Here is a 13,921-nt window from a genome sequence, read left to right on the forward strand (position 1 = left end):
GTAGTAGTCTTTTTAGATAGTGGTGAATGTAGTAACAGAAATAAAACAGATGGATAAACTATGGAATAATTAAAGGGGTGGGAATGTTGGATTAGAATAGTCAGGGTAGTCTTAGGGCCATATATGACAGAGGGCGCATCTGGACAGAAACACTGAGTAAGTGCCAGGAGTGTGAAGCAAGTTAAATTTGTATGCTTGGCTGGCTTTAGCTGAGAGTATGGCTTAAGAAAATATTTTAGGAGCCAGAGTATGCAGGACTTTGTAAGCATTTGTAAGCAAAAAGATGCCACTGGGTTTTAGGAAGAGGATCAATATGATCTGTTTTAAATATTTCAACGATCTCTCTAAACATATGGACAAAAATTAGAAGAGGACAAAGATAAGGTCAAGGAGATTATATAATAGGATATTGCAACAGGTCAGGTGCTAGAATATAGCAGCTTAGACTGGGAGTAGTAATAAAGATTCTAAGAAACTATCAGAGTTTTTCCAATTCTGAAGGTATAATCTCCAGCATTGTCAGTGGACTAAATATTGGGGATTAGGGAAATGCTATCTGAGCAACTGATTAGAAGATAATATCATAAACTAGATGGGGCAGATTTGGAAGGAGGAGGATTTAAGAAGGGAATAATCAAGAGCTCATTTTGTCATTTGAATGCAAATTTTTGTCTCATTCATTTCCAGTGATCCCATATATCTTTTTTTTTGAAATTTGCTTTGTCAATATTTAAAGTTTTCCTATAGATAATCTTCAGCTCTTCTGTTGTAAGCCATATTCCAATCTCTCTCTGAAAAGTCCATGCTCTAAGTGTTGATAGTTTGTTTGCATTGACTTTTGTTTCAGGGGAGGGATTTTTTCTTATTTCCTTAGGCTCTGGCTATTTTAAATCATATGATAAAAAATATTGGTAGCTATAATTTTAGGTGTAGAATTAATGTATCTACCTCCAGGGAGAATTTATGATTTAAATTATGACTACCTCAGACCCTTGGAGGGTATCAATTTAAACTACATCTAAAAGCAGATGTTCTCCCGCAGACAATCATTCGGAATCATGCTGGAATTTGATGTGAGGGCCTGTCTTCTTCCATTTCACCCTCTCTCCCAGAACAGAAGGTCTTTAGTATTGTAGATCACTGGTAGGAGGGTCTCTCATTAGACTCCCCAATTTTTATGAGCCTTGAGTTTTGCATGTTGTTCTTCTCACCTTCGTAACAGCAATCATGCTCATTTGCCTCTCTCAATTTTAATTTCATCACCACTTTTGACCTGAGAATCCATGATTATTTTGTCATATTTTTATTGCTTTGTAGAGGACCTAAAAATATATCTTCTCTACTTCCTTTAACTATCTGAGATTGGAGAAGTGAAAAGACTGATCCAATTATCTAACTAATCATTATGGAAAACAAAGTGAAATGTTTCATTTTGAACATGAAGGGATGAAAGGCCTGGTATAAAACTGAGAAGAGACGTTAAGTGGGGAAGTCAATATGAGTTTGAAGCTCTCAGGGTAGTCCAATCTAGAAGGACTACCTTCGATTATTTACGGAGACATTGACATATGGATGTCATATGAAGCCACATGATTAGATGATATTACTTAAGATGTGAACATAGATAAAGAAGCAGGTCCAAGGCCAAGGGCCAGGGATTCCAACATACAGAGGTCAGAATGAGAAAAAGAAGCTGGTGATGAAAACGAGGAGGAAGTAGCCAGTGATGTCTGAGGTAAACCAGGACGTTGTGCTGCAACTCAAGTTAACAGAAGAGAGTGTTTCAAAAAAAGGAAGATACCCAACTGTGTCAGATGTGGAGGCAGTGAGTGCTGCCAGTGCTGTACTAACTTTCTGTGAAAAAGAAGACAAAAGTGGGGCAGAAGATAGAGAAGAATTTATGAACTAGGTGTGGGGGGCACTTTAAAATAGAAAGTGATTGATTTCTTATTAGACAGGTCTTATAGAAAAAGAGAAATTGTTGGTATAACTCCAAGCATAAAGACTTTGGATAGACAAGAGGGGAGAGAAGCAGGAGTCCCTGGCAGTAGAGATTTGCTTCCCCTATGATAAGGAAGGAAAGCAAAGCAAGTGAGTAGAGCTGGATGAAGGCTGATACAATGGGGGGTGAGGATTTATGCTTTGATCGTATTTATTCGTCTTCATGGGGGGATGGCCTTATTTTTCATTTTTTTCAGTCTCTGGAAAGAACTTATACACTAAAGAGGACCAAAGAGAAACATATGCAGGAGAGGAGGACTAGAATTATAAAAGGGTTTCAAAGTTTTGCTATTTAAAAAAATCAGTGTGCTTCAAATTGAAGCATAGTCATATAACAAATCCAGTGGTCTTTTCTGTGTGTGTGTGTGTGTGTGTGTGTGTGTGTGTGTGTGTGTGTGTGTGTGTGTGTGTGTGCATGTCCAGAATAAAGAGCTATGACCAGTGGAAGTTATTGGGAGGTAGGTTGCAATTTACAATAAAAATAGACTATATAATAATCAGAACTTTTCAACTTTACAGAAAATATTCAGAGAGCTGGCTGAACTCCATGAAGGCCTTGAGGAGATAATTTTTGCACTGAAATGGGAAATTATAATCTATCTGTTTTAGAAGTGAATTTCATGATTTTTGTGACTGGCTTATCTTTTTTTTCTTTTTTTTTAATCATTTCTCAGCAATGCCTTTTCTTCCTTATTCTTTTTTTCTCAATTGTACTCTTGCAATGTCTCAATTGTACTGAATGGAGATTTTTGAAAAAAAGTTGTGATGAGATACAAAATACAGCTCAGATTGTGTTTCATGGGCCTATTTCACAAGCTTTACAGACAAAACACATAGTATCACAGAATTCCTCTGACCTAAGGTTGTCAGAGAAACTTGAGGAATCACATATCCAGTTTCAGCTGCTGCTTCTCCCTTTTAATGCTTTTGAACTCGAGTCTGTGCATAAGATGCTTCAATGGGGTTATTGCTTAATTAATTAGGGACAAGAGAAGAATAAAATTTTAAAGAGAGAATGGTAGATTACAGAGTCAGCTGTTCAGCAATGACATGGACTAATTCGACAATTGAAGGGTCAGTACCTGCAAAGTAAGGACACTGCTTACAAGCATTAGCATCCAACTAGTAACAATGTGCATGCCAGGATAATGAACTTAAAACAATAGTAATTAGCAGGCTAAGACAAAGGATTAAAATTAAAAATGAATGGCACAGGGCTTTCCGCTTGCTTGTAAAACAGCATTAAGCCAACTTAATCCATTTTAATTCATTGTGAAACCTGCAGTGCAAATGAGATGGATTCAAGGGTCAGGTTCAGCTCCTGAGAAAGTGCGATACATTCACCTGTGACAATTCTTTCTGGAATGATAAAGTAAGGGAAGTCTCTTAAGAACTCTGGGCGACTCCATAAGGTCCCCAGAGATCAGGTGTCAAAGTTGTCTATCAGATGCCTGAAAAGAAAAAAGGAAAGCATTAGTCAATGCTATTGTGAGACAGTTGTCATTGACTGATCAGGCCTTTGAAGCACGCTTTCACAGTCAATGAAACCACCTGAATAGATGAAAGCCAGACAGCTTCTGACAAACAAGAGTCTATGGAATATTCATTGTGCATCTGGGAGGGAAAGATTAATGTATTAGAAATTAAAATGGGACCAGAATGTATGATCTTGCTCTAACACTTGGCCAGACCTGTGTCACCCAGTGCTAGTGCCTGAAGTCGACAGACAATTCTGCCAAGGTAACTGAGAATCATTAAGCATCCTGCTATTGTGCATGGTGAATAATAAAACTTTCCCCCTATTCTTTGCCTGGAGCTGACAATGAATAATTCTGGAGCTATTTGCAATGTTAACAGCACCTATCTTGCCCATCCATTCCTTTACGATAAGGATGAAAATATGCATTTCAACAGTCTTCACAGATACTGATTCACAGGCATTTCAAAGGACACCTGTCACTCAAGTGAAAGACCTGTCAGTCTCCAATGTATGATGGTGCCAAGAAAATGGCCAGAAAGATTATCTGTACTTTATTTCTCCCCCTTTTTTTTTTCAGATTAAAACACTGTTACATTTGCCATAGACTGACAAGTGATTTACACTGGCAACTGTAACGTGTTTAAGACCAGAAAAAAGCTATTCTCTTAGGCAGGCGTATTCTTCCAAGGTTTACAACTGTATCAAATATACTATCACAAATGTGATCTAGACCATACAGAATGTCATTACGCTGGATATTAGAGGCCTTTAATCTGTTTGCTGACATAAAGGTGACATTGATAGAGCTGTATTTTTGACGTCAGTAGCAGAGTAAATTTACTTTTAGGAAATTACGAGTAGACTGGAGTCCTTAGAGTGGGACCAGCTTGTATTGGACATTTTCATTAAAATGATTTGTGAGCAACTGAAGATTTTTCTTCATCAACGTATTCTTGACTACACAGTTCACATCAGAGCAGTTTTTATAATCAGCAGGAATTCATGCCACATATTCTAATGGTTAAACTACAACTACTAAAGAGATAAATTGTTTCCCCCTGGACAAAAACCGTGACCATTTTATAGATCTTCAGAAATCTTCAAAGTTCTAGTTCCCATCACAAATTTTATGATTCTCATGAGGACCCAATTGTTTTACTGAACAAATTATTCTACTTCTTCTTGACTACAGTTAAATTAGTGAATAAATTATAAATAAGTAAGCTTCAAAGAGGTTGACTTCCTGCATGTTGTGAGAGTACCTCTTCTTACCAGGGAGTCATGGTTCTTCTTCTCCTTCTTTTTTCTTTTTTTGAGTCCCGAGCCCATTACACTCTGTTGGGCACAAGGCAATTCTGGAACATGTTTCAGTGGTACTGATGAAAAAGAAGGCTTACATTTTTTATTTAAAGAACTAGACTATGGATTTCACAGTGTCTGCTGATGAGTTATCCTTCTCTTCCTACAGTGCAATTCAATTCTTATGTTATTATTTATGTATTTATTTATTTTTTAGATGGAGTCTTACTATGTTGCCCTTGGGTACCTGGGTAGAGTGCAGTTTCGTCACAGCCCACAGCAACCTCAAACTCTTGGGCTTAAGCCATTCTCTTGCTTCTGCCTCCCAAGTAGCTGGGACTACAGGCACCCACCACAATGCCCAGCTATTTTTTTGTTGTTGTTGTTGCACTTGTCATTGTTATTTAGCTGGCCCAGGTGGGGTTCTAACCCGCCAGCCTCAGTGTTATGTGGCCAGCGCCGTAACCACTGTGCTATGGGCGCCAAGCCACTTATGTTATTTTTTTATTCTTAAAATTATTAGTTTGTGGGGGGTTATTTCCTCATAGGATTTATTTAATCATATTAATTGAGGGAACTGTTCCATTAAGAAATTGTCCCAAATCATCCTGGTACCAAGGGATACAGTGGAGCAAATCACTGACAGGGGTATAATGCATTTAAAATGATCATAACAAAACATTCTTCTATGAAACACGGTTATAATAAAAGTGAATGAAGTAGATGAGGCAGAGAGATAAAACAGAAAATGACTTTGGAAGAGAATAGGATGGTTCATATTACCTCAGTCTGCAAATATTTCTGTGAGGATTCAATAAACTAATATTTTTCTTTCAGATTCAGTCTCTAAAAATAGAGTTGGGATACCTCCAAAAGCTGGCAGAGAATTGTTTTAAATGCTTTCATAGGTATACTATCTGTAATAAATTATAAAACAAATGTTCTAATGTAACATTAATTAGAAACAAATGTTCTAATATGATGCCAGTGCTAATACCAATACAAGCTGGTCCCACTCTAAGGACTCCAGTCTACTTGTAATTTCCTAAAAGTAAATTTACTCTGCTACTGACGTCAAAAATACAGCTCTATCAAGGTAACCAATACCTTAGTTACCTTGCAGCACACTAAGATGTTGATCACCACCTACATCGTCTGGAGGTCCTTATTTCAAGTGGTTTCTCTTCTCACTGTTCTCTTTAGCTTAAACTTCTGTGTATTTTAATTTAAGTTTTTCAGGGTTTAAGGTGGATTTCCTCTTGTTATCAAACTATTATCGATTCATAATTTACTCATTTAATTTTCATTTTTGAAAATGATTCTGAGATACTTTATTATTGCATTTTACAAACACACCAATAGTGCAAGGTCTTGCAGTCAGTAATTAGTATAGTTAGGTTTAGACTCAGCCACGTTTACTCCAGTGTCCAAGCTCTATGCTGTGACTCCAGACGAGGCATATTGTGTTAGCGTAAACTCATAATTAGAGAGTAACTAAGCCTTCAGGATACATAAAAATATACTCTTGATTACCTCAAGAAATGAACTTAATTGTCTTGTAATATTTAATAACATAACATATGCGTTATCTGATATGTGAGTATCTGAACAAGAATAAAACAAGATGGATTTAGTAATATCAACTACAGTGTTTACTAATACAATAAACAAGAAAGAAAAAAGCACTTATTTTCTTATTCCTGTGTGTGATTATATTACTTACTGTATACTGAGATTCCTTTAGTAACACCTATTTTTACTAGTTCCAATAGACAACCAGCCTAAGAGGAAATGTTGGCATTTTATTTCTAATGTTTAATCAGTGCAGTGCAATACAGTAGGATAATTTACTTCCACTGGGATATAAAACAATCAAATATCATTTTAGGTAAGGATGGAATAGGAACAATGCAAAGCATTATTCAGATTTTTAATATTGTTGGAAGGAAAGTCTCTCTGTGTGGACCAAAGCATGGTGATGTTTTTTCCTGCCCATTGACTTATCTATAAAACATACTTGGACTTCAATTTTATAAATAGATGTAAATTTGATTTTATCAGTAGGCATTAAATTCTATATATAAAATTCTATTAAGTGCTTCAGTAGTCCAGAGACTAAGATGTTATTTGCAAGTAACTGGTTGTAATTAGCTCAGTAAGAGGGGCTGAGTGGTTGAGTTTGGTGACGAAAAAGATGGTATGAAAGTGAGAGAGACTTCTGAACTGTGTGATCCCTGGCAGAAATGCGGCTTAGAAGCAGTTAAGCTTCCTGTTCTTACTCTTCTATGGAACCAATTTTCAGAAATTTGTCTTTGAATTGAAGAAGAGAAAAATGCTTTGAGTACAATGGGGAGTAGGGACATATTTCATCTATTCTATACACATCCCAGAAGCTGGTTCCAAGTCTCCCTAAAGGTAAAGGGTAGAGTGAAAAATTGAAGAGCTATCTTTCGGGAGGACTCAGTGAGGCTCTTGGAGCGGTGTGTTTGGGCTTGGGTTGGGAGAGAGGGCTGTTCTGAACACTGCACTCTGACCCCTGGCCACAGCTATGTGCTTGGCATGCCACGACCACTCAGCTCATTTGAGCAGTGGGTGATTATATTCCCCAGAAGTGAAATCAAACAGTCCCAAAGTGATTTGCCAGCAGGTATTGCTGACCAGAGAGCTAAAATATGAGGAGATTTATTCACAAATACAAGCAGTACGTGCTCTGGAAGTTTTCAGATAACCTAGGGTGTAGATAGCAAGCCAACAAAAATCTTTGTGCCTTACATGTAAGTCATTAATATATTTTGCTTTGATTTGTGTATATGGTGTAAGATTTAGGTCAGATATCTTCAGATTTCTTTCATTTTATTTTCTGGGTTTTTAAAATGTTTTTATTTGGATATCCAGTTTCCCCACATTATTTGTTGAAGACATTATGCCTTTCCCATCACGTATTCTTTTCACCCTTGTCAAAAATATGTTGACCATACATATGTGGATTTATTTCTGGGTCCTCTATTCTGCTTCATTGGTCTACATGTCTGCTCTTATGCCAGCACCATATTCTTTAGATGACTGCAAATTAGTAACATATTTTGAAATCAGAAATGCAATGCCTCCAGATTTTTTTCTTCTTTCTCAAGATTGTTCTTTTGTGAGTCTATGCAAATTTAAGATTAATTTTTATATTTCTACAAAAAGACCAGTTGTATGTTAATAGGGAGTGTAGTAAATCTATGCATCACTTTGGTAGTATGAAAATTGTAATATACAAAGTATTCTAATTTATGAATATGGGATGTTTTTATATTTATTTGTGCCAATTTTTTTCCTAAATGTCTTGTAGTTTTATATATACAGACTTTTTACCTCCTTAGGTAAGTTTATTACTACATATTTTGTTATTTTTTAATCTATTGTCAATGAGATTGTTTTCTTAATTTCCTTTCAGGTATATCATTGTTGGTGTTTTGAAATTAAACTAATTTTTGTATGTTGATTATATGTATATACTGAAACTTTACTAAATTCATTTATTCTAAAAGTTATTTAATGGAGTATTTAGGATATTCTATATAATATCATGTCACCCACAAACATGGATAATTTTATTTCTTCCTTTTTTATTGGATGCCTTCTATTCTTTTGATTGTCTAATTGCTTTGGCTGGTACTTCTAGTACTATGTTGAATAGAACTAACAAGTGTGCCTTTTCACCTGATATTAGGCAAGAAGTGTTTAGTTTTTCACCATTGAGCATCATGTTAGCTGTGAGATTTTTCATATGTAAAACTCCTAGAAGAAAACACAGGGAAAAAATCTTCCCAGTATTATTCTTGGGAATAATTTCATGCATATGGCAACAAAAGTACAGGCAATAAAAACAAACAAGTGGGAAAAAATCAAACCAAAAAGCATTTGAACAACAGCAAAAAGGAATCAACAGGGTAAAAAGTCAATGTATGGAATAAAAGAAAACATATGAAAATCATATAAGAGGGAAAGCTTCAAAGTATATACAGAACTCCTATAACTCAATATTAAACGATAATTATAAACAGCATGATTAAAAAGTGAGCTAAGATCTTACATAGACATTTACCTAAAGAAGACATACGGTATTTAACAAAATACATTGACACTACTTATCAGGGAAATGCAAATTAAAACCAGAATGAAATATTGCAACACATCTGCAAAAATGGCTATTACCAAAATACAAAGATTAGTGTTTGAAGGAATGTGGAAAAATTAGAACTCTTGTACACTGGTGGTGAGAATACAAAACATGGTGTTGCTCATATGAAAAAGATTAGGGAGGTTTCTCAAAAGATTAAAAATAGAACTACCTTTTGGTTTTATCTTTTTATCTCAAAGAATTGAAATTAGGCTATCAGCCCTCCTGCACTATTCACAGTGGCCGAAATATGGAAACGGCTTAACTGTCCATTGACAGATGAACGGATTAAAAAATGTAGTATATACATACAATGGAATGTGATTCAGCATTTTAAAAAGGGAAATTCTGCAATATTTGACAACATGGATGAACTTTGAGGACATTAGGGTAAGTGAAATAAGCCAGTTACATAAAGACAAATAATGCATGATTCCACTTACAGGAGGTAGAGTCAAATTCATAGAATTAGAGAGTGTAAGGGTGATTGCCAGAGACTAATGAGGGAGGGGAAATGAGGGATTACTATTAATAAATAATAAGCATAAAATTTCAATCACGAAAGATGAATAAGTTCTAGAGACCTGCTGCACAATATTGTACCTAAAGTCAACAATAATTTATTGTATCCTTAAAAGTTTGAAACAGTATGTTAAGTGTTTTATCACAATAATAAAATAAAATAAAATAAGAAAATGAAGTAAAGAAACATCCTAATCCCATAATGCTTCATGTATAATTAAATAAAGGATAACTTTGCTGTTTAAAAAATATAGGCCAGTCATGGAGGTTAGCACCTATAATCTTAGCACTGTAAGAGGCCAAAGAGAGAATTCCTTGAAGTTTGAAACCAGCCTTGGCAACATAGTGAGAAATCATCAGTAAAAAGAAAAAATACATATAGATGTGAATGCCCACGTTCCATGTTTGTAACCACAATCTGATTAGGTTCAGGACACTGGCATTCAGTTTTAATGGAGAAATTTTCAGGACTTGCACAGTATTGGGTGATAGGAAGTAAAGAGGTGCTCTAAGTATAAACTGCACACCAAATTCAAAGACTTCATGTTAAAAAAATAGAATATCTCATTTATGATATTTTTATCGATTGTATATTAAAATTGTATTTTTGATTACCATTTTGCATTACACAAAATATATTATCAAAATTAATTTTTCCTTTTTTGTATTTCTGAATTTGGCACTAATAATTTAAAATTACATATGTGCCTCACATTTGTGGCTTTTATTGTATTTCTGATGGATAGTGCTACCAGATACAATGTTTCCCAGGATGTGACACAATTGAAACTGGCAAATTTAGGTGATAAAGGGAATTTTCAAGTTTTAATGGTTACATGTATATTTTAATGTGTTTTAAAGATATAATTGACATATCAAACCCATTGCTTCATATATAGTATTATTTTAGGATGAAGTTAATGTGGGTAGCATTATGATATTATTTACGGAAACTCAGGAACACAAATCTTCCCTTATTAACTTCATACAAATGATTCCAGTTGCTAGTATCTTGAATTTCTCTATTTATTCCTGCATTCTTTCAGTTCAGACTTCCAAATTTAGAAAATAAAATCTACTTTTTCTGTTGTAGGAAAATATATATTAAATACTTTAGATGTGCCTCAAGATTTAGAAGAAGTAGTTGGTAAAAGGGTTCACTTTGTCAATTTCTTTAGGTTCACACCACCAGGTTATCAACTTTCCCCCTCAGTTTTGTGAGAAGAAGAAAGTGAATATAAACATTTACATTAAAGACATAATTTGACTATCTGTAGTGAGAAATAACTTCAAGGCTTTCCAGATAAAACTTTTAATCTAAAAAATCATGCATCTGCTGAGGATTAACATGAACATATCTTGCACATTTATAGCTTATATGAACCAAAAGAATTATTCTTACAAGGCGTACTTCTTACATCAACAGTCTGGTAAAATAGCATATGAATCACATGGATGAAGTAATAGTAATGCTAGAGCTATAAGGTATTGAATTCTCTTGACTCTGAGATCTGAATAATTCATGTAAGAGCTCACTGAAATCATATATTCAACCGATAATTTTTGTGCACATAGTTAAAACAGGTTTAGACTCAAGTGATAGAGTAGTAATGAACATAAAAATTTCCAGGGGGGGGAGGAGGGCAGAGATAAGATGGCGAACTGAAGCCAGCTTTCCACAGAGGCTCCCGTCCTGAAGGAGAGTTAAGGGACAAAAATTTAGCAAGTAACCTGATGGATTCAAGCAGCACCAAGCAAGAAAGTTGAAGAACACACATCAACCCCGCTGAGGAGAGCTGCGACCACAAGGACACAAACAAAAGGTACAAAACCCACCACCAAGTGGATGGGAGTCCCCCCTCCCCCACCTGATCAGCTTAAGAACCCCACAAACAAATGGGCAGAAATCAAAGGCCCTCCCACTACACTTCACGGGAGAAACCTACTAAAATCTGAACCTACCTCCCTTACTAGGGTGCCTAGGCGTTCTCCTGCCAGACATAAAACTGTATAAAACTGTAAATATCCTTTGCCGGCAACTCTGAGCTCCCAGCACTTCCCTCCACTCTCTCTGAGGTCTAAAAGCCTGTCCCCCAGGAGTTCGGATTCTTGGGTGACTTCTAGAGGGGAGAGGACAGTCCCCGAGCTGCGGCTGGTCAGCACTGATTCTGGGGCATGGGAGAGAGGTGAGGACAGTCAGCGGTGGGTGACCCTCACCAGGGTGGTGCTACCCTGAGGTGTGGTGCAGCAGCCCTCCTTGGGCAACAATACAACCAGGCATAAAACTGAGCGGAACTATGGGACCTTGCTACCGGCGGCTCTGGGCTCCCGGCTCTGGGCTCCCGGCACTCCCCTCGCCCTCGCTCTGTCATCTGGAGACCTGAGCGCCTGCCGTGTGGCCGGGCAAGGAACTGGGTCGAACTGAGTCTGTTCGCTGCCGGCAGCTCTGGGCTCCAGCTTCTCCCCCCACACCAACCTCACTCTGAAGCCTGCAGGCTTGAGCTGTGGCGCTGCAGCCGGGTGAGAGACTCTGGGCTCTGGGCTCTGGGCTCCCAACGCTCCCCCCACCCTCGCTCTGTGATCTGGAGACCTGAGCACCTGCCAGGCAGCCGGGCAATGAACTAAGTGGAACTGAGTGTGTTCACTGCCGGTGGCCCTGGGGTCCCACCACTCCCCCCACCCCTCCCTCACTCTGAAACCTGGAGGCTTGGGCTGCAGCGGTGCAGCAGAGCAAAAGATTGGGAGGAACTGAGTGTGCTTGCTGCCAGTGGCTCTGGGCTCCCAGCGCCCAACCCCACCCTCACTGGAGGCCTGTCCCCCAGGAGTCCAGATACTTGGGGGATTTATTGGGGGCATGGACAGTGCCCAAACTGCAGCTGGTCGGTCCTGACTCTGGGACACAGGAGTGAGACTGGGGGAGAACCACATCAGAGCAGCAGTTCCCTGAGGTGGCTGAAGCCACACCCCCTGCCTCCCTGGGCAACCAGAGGAGGTCACCCCTGAGTATCTGATTTGCCTCAGGTGACTCACAGACCCAGGAAACTTACAGGGCAGGGCCGACTCAGAGAACTTAGACTTCAACCCAGAGCAAGTGCTTCAATGGGGTCAAACAGAAGCCAGCTGAAAATAAGTCAGAACCACTTAGCCCCACCACACCAGACAGGGCCCCAGTCTCTCAGGCCACAACACTAAATGGGCCCTCAACTAAACCCCAGGGGAAAAAATCAAAGGGAGTAAAACAACCATGGGGTGGAATCAGCAGAAAAACTATGGTAACATTAATAACCAGAATAGATCAATCCCCCCAAGGAAAGATATGGCAGATGTAATTGAAGATTCCATTCATAAACAACTGGCAGATATGTCAGAAATTGAATTCAGAATTTGGGTTGCAGACAAGATTGATAAAATAGAATTAGGAATCCGAGGAGAAATTCAAAAGTTGTCTCAAGAATTTAACGAATTTAAAGACAAAACCACCAAAGACTTAGACACACTGAAGCAAGAATTTGCATTCCTTAAAGATATGAAAAATACAGTAGAATCCCTCAGCAACAGAATGGACCAAGCAGAAGAAAGGGTTTCTGACATGGAAGATAAAGCCTTTGAACGCTCCCAAACTCTCAAAGAGGAAGAGAAATGGAGAGCAAAAATGGATCACTCTCTTAGAGGGCTCTGGGATAATTCGAAGAAGGGCAATACACGAATAATAGGAGTTCTGGAAAATGATGAAGTAGCATCGATGGGCACAGAGGCCCTTCTGCATGAAATTATGAAAGAGAATTTTCCAGACATGCCTAGAGACTCTGAAATTCAGATAGCAGACAGTTTCAGAACTCCAGCATGATTCAACCCCAATAAGTCATCCCCCAGACATACCATAATTAGCATCACTAAAGTTAACATGAAGGAGAAAATTCTCAAGGTTATCAGGCAAAAGAAAGCCATTACCTACAAAGGTAAGAACGTTAGAATGACTACAGATCTCTCTCCTGAAACTTTTCAAGCCAGAAGAGGGTGGTCATCAACTTTTAATCTCCTAAAGCAAAATAACTTTCAACTTCAGATCTTGTACCTAGCTAAACTGAGTTTCATCTATGATGGAGAAATTAAATACTTTAACGACATTCATATGTTGAAGAAATTTGCCACAACCAAACCAGCTCTTCAGGATATTCTCAGACCTATCCTCCATAATGACCAACCCAATCCTCTACCACAAACGTAAACTCACTCAGAAACTCCTGATCAAACACCAAGTTCTACAATGGCAAAAAGATTAAAAATGTCCACTGGACTTTTGAAAAACTTGATAACCAAAATTTCACCAAACTTATCAGTAGTCTCCATCAATGCGAATGGCTTAAACTGTCCTCTAAAGAGACATAAGTTAGCTGACAGGATACAAAAACTCAGACCAGATATCTGTTGCTTACAAGAGTCACATCTTAACT

This window comes from Nycticebus coucang, chromosome 7 (assembly GCF_027406575.1).
Source record: "Nycticebus coucang isolate mNycCou1 chromosome 7, mNycCou1.pri, whole genome shotgun sequence".
NCBI lineage: Eukaryota > Metazoa > Chordata > Mammalia > Primates > Lorisidae > Nycticebus > Nycticebus coucang.